The 6,035-nt window shown below is 48.5% G+C and overlaps 1 pseudogene; it reads left to right on the top strand.

Moving 5' to 3' along the window:
* Window positions 1-4,435: 4,435 nt before the first annotated feature.
* On the top strand, window positions 4,436-5,630 carry LOC102440182 (annotated as a pseudogene).
* The last annotated feature ends 405 nt before the right edge of the window (window positions 5,631-6,035 follow it).

Consider the following 6,035-nt stretch of genomic DNA (forward strand, 5'->3'; position numbering starts at 1 on the left):
TTGCTAGTGAAGTGGAGCAGCTTTTAAACATCAGTGGAACACTTTCTTGTATTCTGTGAATTACCTGCTCCTATTATTTTTCCCATTTCTCTACTGGGTTTTTGTCTTTGTCTTAATAACTTACTGATACTAACATTTTGTCATCAATATACCCTAAAGGTATTCTCCCAATTGATTACTTTTGACTTTGTTTGTGATGCCTTTGCTTATTATTTCCATTGCAGGAAAAACCAAGTTAAAGTACTTATATGGAGAAGTTGGAGTTGGGAATTGAAGGAAGGTGTGACAATGGAAAGAAATAATCCAGTGCTTTTCCTTAGTGACAAAACTGGCCTAAGGACAATATATAGGAGCAACGGAAATCTCTTAATTACCTGTACACTTGTGTTATCTTATTTTGTTAAAAACAAAGTATGAGTTCGTACAATATTTTATTTTAGTAAATAAACTGAATATCTAAACTCTAATAAGACAGAAAAATAAACAAGCTATTTTATTTTATAGAATTAACTAGAGGCCCAGTGCATGAATTCGTGTATGGGTGGGGTCCCACGGGGTGGCCTGCAGGGATCGGGCCCCAGCTAGTGCCCCAGGCTCGCAGCACTGCAGTCCCACCCAGAACCCCACCATGGCCTAGTGCCACCCCCTCACCTGCTCCATCATCCCGTCTGTGGGCGATCGGTTGGGGCTGGGCCCCCAGCCCGGCTCCCTCAGCACCCTGCCCCCCACTGCTGTGCTGGTTGCCATTTGTGGGGCAATCAGCAGGGTGATTGGGCCCCTGCTCGCACCCACCTTGGCCTGGCACCGCCCGCTCACCTGCTCCACCATCCGGTTTCACTCTCATCGGGGCCCGTCGGGGCCCATTGGGGCCAGCAGCACATCCACTGCTGCCCGCCATGTTTCATGCCGCCCCCTATTGGTCAGCACATGTCATAGTGAGCGGTGGAACTCCCGGTCTAACTCCTAGTCGAACAATTTGCATAGTAGGCTTTTATTATATAGGATTCTGATTTTTCTTCAGAGAAGTGACATTTTGGATACAAAAAATGAAGCGATCTTGAATTTTGCTAACTTCAGAATTAACAAAAATAGTCATTTGGAAATACTTTTTCAGTTTCAACAAGTTTCTCCAATATCAGTATTTTTTTTTTCTGTCACAAATGTGGATACTAGACAGGTTAAGCATAGCATTTATTCAAAAAATATTTTCAAGCACCCACTCTGTGCTAAGTGCTTCTGAGAAATACTTTTTGCCAGTGGCAGTGGGCAAGAGCAAGAAGAAATGGGAGCTACTGTAAATGTTCCTGGGCCCCCAAAATATAGGAAAACAGATGAGCACGTCCCTGTGCCAGGGCCGTGGAGACTCGTGGGGCGTGAGGATATTGACGCCCAGGCAGTGAGGTGCTCTGATGTGGAGCAGGTGCTACAGTGTGGTGATGGATTCTACCTGGGAGGATCCTGGCCATTTCTGATGATGCAATTCTCACCTCAAGTCTGGAGAGAAAGTATGTAGTTAAACTATTCAGAACCTAAGAAAGCAGATTTCAAGTAGCACAGAGGAAAGATAGATGTGATTCTATCTTTCAGATCAGAAATTCTAAAAGTACTTACCATATTCAAGATGCTCTGCTAGGGGGTAGTTTGAGATACAAAAATATAAATAATGCGAACTCTCAGTGCACAAACCATCTGATGAGGAGGAGTGTGGGAGCTGGCATGCTGGTGTCCATAGCTCCAATATGGGCCAACCTTTGATGTGACTCCCTTTAAAATTAAGATGCACTTTTAAGCTATAAGAATAGCCCTCACTTATATGGCCCTTTTAACTTTCCAAGCTCTGTTCCAAGCACCTTATAAGAACTCCCTTTTGCAGATAAGGAAACTGAGGCAGAGAGAGTTTAAGCCACTTACCCAAGGCCTTTCAGAGCAAAAATTTGAACCTGAGCTGGGATGTGAACCCAGCCAGTTATGTCTCATCATCTGTGTTCATGATCACTGTTATCCAAGCAAACACATTTATTGAGCATTTACTATGTTGTCAGTCTGTGCTAAGTACCTATATGTACCATCTCAATTGCTGTAGCCTGTGAGCCTATGAGGTTGATAATATAATTAGCTCCCTTTAATAGATGAGGAAACTTATCATGAAAGAGTTTAGTTGCTTGCATGGGGTCACAAAATAGAAAGTACAGAGCCAGGATTTGAACCCAGGGAGAATGACCCTGGAGAGAGCCAGCACTCACAGGCACTCCTGCAGAAGGAAGGAGGTGATGGTCCCATGGCGTTTGGAGCTGGGTTACCACGTCTGCTCTCATTGTTCTCTTTGGAGAGATGGTCTGCAAACATTTGAGGAAGTGCTCAGGAGCTAGAGATGACAGGCTTCACTAAAAGGAAACTGGGGTGGGGACGGGGGTATGTAAATGTCTTCATTATCCAGGGAACTGGGAAGCAGAGAGATGGACTTTATTCTCTATGGCTTCAGAGGTAAAAATTATAAAGGAATTTTCCAATAGTCCACTCATAAATGGAATGGACTTGTGAGCTCCTGCTACCAGATAATTTTGAGAAAAGGCAAGAAAACTTGTCAGGAAGTTTATAGAGGGGAATTCTGTGTCCGATGCAGAGTCTGAGTTGCTACTAAGGTCACTTTCTTGTATTAGCTTTTTATTGAATCTTAATCATCCTCAAACATACTCAGTGTCTTTTAAGAAAATTAATACATGACCGAATCAAGACGGGAAATTCATTAAGAAGCTGCTTATCCAGCATTCTATTAACTAACATTTGCATGTTTTACCAATTCTTTGGAGCATGGGGTTCATAATAATGTTCCTAAGGAAATAAACGTGCCTTTAGAATTTTAAGAGACACATTGGATTGTGTTCCTTGTAATTTACTGTCCAGAGCATTTTGTAGCATTCTAACTCATTTGAAAAGTTGTGCTCCAAGAATGATAGCTACTATCTGATTATGCGGGATAACCTACCCCCTCACCGTGACGAACAGCAAGCCTTCTGGAACAGTCTACGAATGAGAACACTGAGCTGGGCAGTGCACAGAGCAGCTTCCCAGTGGCAATCCAGGCACAGCGATCCCTGTGCATTCCCGCACTGGCCGAGCCCTGGCCCCGGAGATCATTACTGACAGGCTGGCCGTTTGGTTTATTCGGCTATTTCAGGAATAGGAGCTTTGCTGCTTGGAAGTCGGACTGCCTGCAGCATCCAAAAACACCTAGTGCTTGCAAGGAGTACACTCTCCAAAGCAAAAAGCAGATTCTTACTCAGGACTGTCTGGGGGCCTGGACATGAATGCCAAGAGAGGTGATTACAGCCTCAAAGGTAATCCCCACCAACCCCAGCCAGATACCCCAAATGGAGTCCTTCCGTGGTAGCTCACTCCGCTCATTTAGGGAGCTGCTAACACCGCTGGCAGCATGTGAGGCAGCGTGCCCACAGCCAGCACTACATATTTCAAATCCCTATTCATTACCAGTCTCTCTTGTCTGGTTTATCTAATCACTGACTATTAACTTTGAGGATTCACCTTGTCAGGCTGGCTGCTCCTACAGCTCTCTGTGTCCCCCAGCTCCTGGCATTGGCCTGGCAAAATCCCTGTGTCCCAGAGGGAAAGTGAGCTGTCCTGGTAAGAGGAGCCCTACTGCCTGGACTGGGCCCGGAGTGAGCTTGTTGCCAGGTCCTCTGGCACCCCTGGCCTTTCCTCCACTTCTGTCGTGTCACTGACGTGTCGCTGGCCCTGTTCTCTCTCAGAGGTCTCCTGCCCCTTCGCCTATGTGGGCCTCAGCTGTGTGGATGAGGAATGTGGAACGCACAATTGTGCAAGTGGTCTGCACATACAGCCATGCACCAGGGAGCGTGCAGTGGACCAGAGACCAGGAACCTAGATTCTGGTCCCAGGCCTGGCTTCTGAGTGGTCCCGAGACTGCAAGGCTTGCGTCCTCAGCTGCAACCTGGGAGTAACAGCCACTCCCTGGCTGCAATATGGAGAAAGTGAGGGTGAAAGGGAATAATGGGTATGAAAGGGCTTCGGAACTGAGAAACATGCTACAATGTAAAATGGGAGACGTGCAGCCTTAAAAGGAAGAGAATTCTGACATATGCTACAACACGAATGAACCGTGACATTATGCTAATGAAATAAGACAGTCACAAAAGTAATAGTTCCCTATGGCTACCAGTTCAGGCGATGAATAAGAAAATAAATGCCTTGATGAGTAGAAAAGTATTCCAGAGGAGTATTTCAGTTTTTCAGAATTCTCTCACAAAAGCTTCCCGAAGGTTTCAGAGGTCCCAGGTAATACAATATGGAAAAGAAGTAATGCATGCCCTAAGCTAAAAATATAATTTAAAAACCTTGCAGTCGGAGGGTGGCAGACTGGCTGACTGCCCAGGGTTTGCTCAGGAGATGAGCACCAGGCATGGCAGGTGGGGGGCTGCAGGCAACACTGCACTGGCTGCTGTGTCCAGGCCACTGTGGCCAGCGAGCCACCTGGTCCTCACCCTCCTGCTCTGGCTGTGGATCTTGGATCCTGGTGCCTACTGATCTGACAGGTGGGCAGTGAGCTCAGTTTTCACCTGTGTGCTCTTTACCAGGGTCTTTAGCGAATGGTGCATGCCCTCATGTCCCCGGAGGTCTGCAGTCTCCTGGTCCCAGGGCCACCTACACCAACAGCACGATCAGCCTACACGATGCTGAGGTCTCACTGCAACTGAGAGCTTCAGTGCCACCATGTGTGGCATCCTGATTGAGCACCAACAGTTCCCAAAGGAAATTCAGAAGTACGAACACAGCCTCAGCTTTGACATCCATGGCTTCCACGGGACATTCAGAAAGAGCCTTTGATGAAGATCGGCACCTTCCACCGGGTGCAGCTGGGGATGGCCCGCAGGGGCCTCCAGCCCACGCCAGAGGAGGGAACGCTCTACCTATATGAGACATCTAGCCTATCCCACTCTATCAGATAAGACGCTTCTGGCAAGAGTCCCTCCAGCAAGCAGGTCATGGGCATCCTGCTCCCGGAGGTGGCCCTGCTGTCCTGTGTGGTGGACCACTTCCTGGGTGTCTATAACGTGTGACAGGCGCCATTCCAGACATGCATGTGAAGGGCCTCCTGTGCCAGTGGATGGAGCAGGCCATGGAGAAGTACATCCTGAGACGGAGCGAGACATTCGCTTCCTGAGCCACCTGGTGGCCCGTGGGAAACAGCTCCTCATCACCAACGTCCTTTCAGCTCCATGAACAAGGGGGTTCGCATGTGGTGGGGCCTGACTGGCGCCAGCTCTTTGCAGTAGTCATCGTCCAGGAACACAAGCCCAGCTTTTTCACTGACCCAGCAAGCCATTCAGAAAACTCCATGAAGGACTCGGGGCAGGGAGACTATATCACCACCTGGTAAGGCAAGATCTACTGACAGGGAAACCTGCTTCCTTCCCACACCTGACAGAATGGCTCGGCCCAGCATGCTCTACTTCGGGGACACCTCTCAGGGACCTGGAGGGTCTCAGGCTTCGGAAGGGCTGCCACGTGGTACCTCATCCCCCAGCTGGAGCTGGCACCCACGTCCTCAGCATGTACTCAGTGACGCGGCAGCAGGTGCTCCCGGGGCTGTTGGGGTGAGTGCAGATGGATCTGCAGGTGCGGGGTGCAGATCTGCAGGTGCTGGCTGCTTGGGAGAAAAAGCAGGGGCTGATGGGGGTGTATTACCAAGACCCTATTCAACACTCAATTTGAGAGCATCTTCCACAGCCCCCCTACTTCTCAGGGTGACTCATGCACTTCTCAGATCTCTACATGGCTTCTCTCTCAGCAGACCTCAGCTATCATTTCACAGAGAACCACAAACCACAGCACACCAGACCCCCTCTTCTCCCTTCAGTTACCAGTTCACCTGCACATGAACCTTTCCTTGGGTCTCCAAGGACTCTGTTGAAATGGCTTTTTCCAAGGCCCACCAGGTCAGCCATGGCTTTGCTCTTGAACCCAATGGCACTTCTCTGCATTCATGTCTCAGTCTCAGC

This window comes from Myotis lucifugus, unplaced genomic scaffold, assembly GCF_000147115.1.
Source record: "Myotis lucifugus unplaced genomic scaffold, Myoluc2.0 scaffold_8865, whole genome shotgun sequence".
In the NCBI taxonomy this organism is placed as follows: domain Eukaryota; kingdom Metazoa; phylum Chordata; class Mammalia; order Chiroptera; family Vespertilionidae; genus Myotis; species Myotis lucifugus.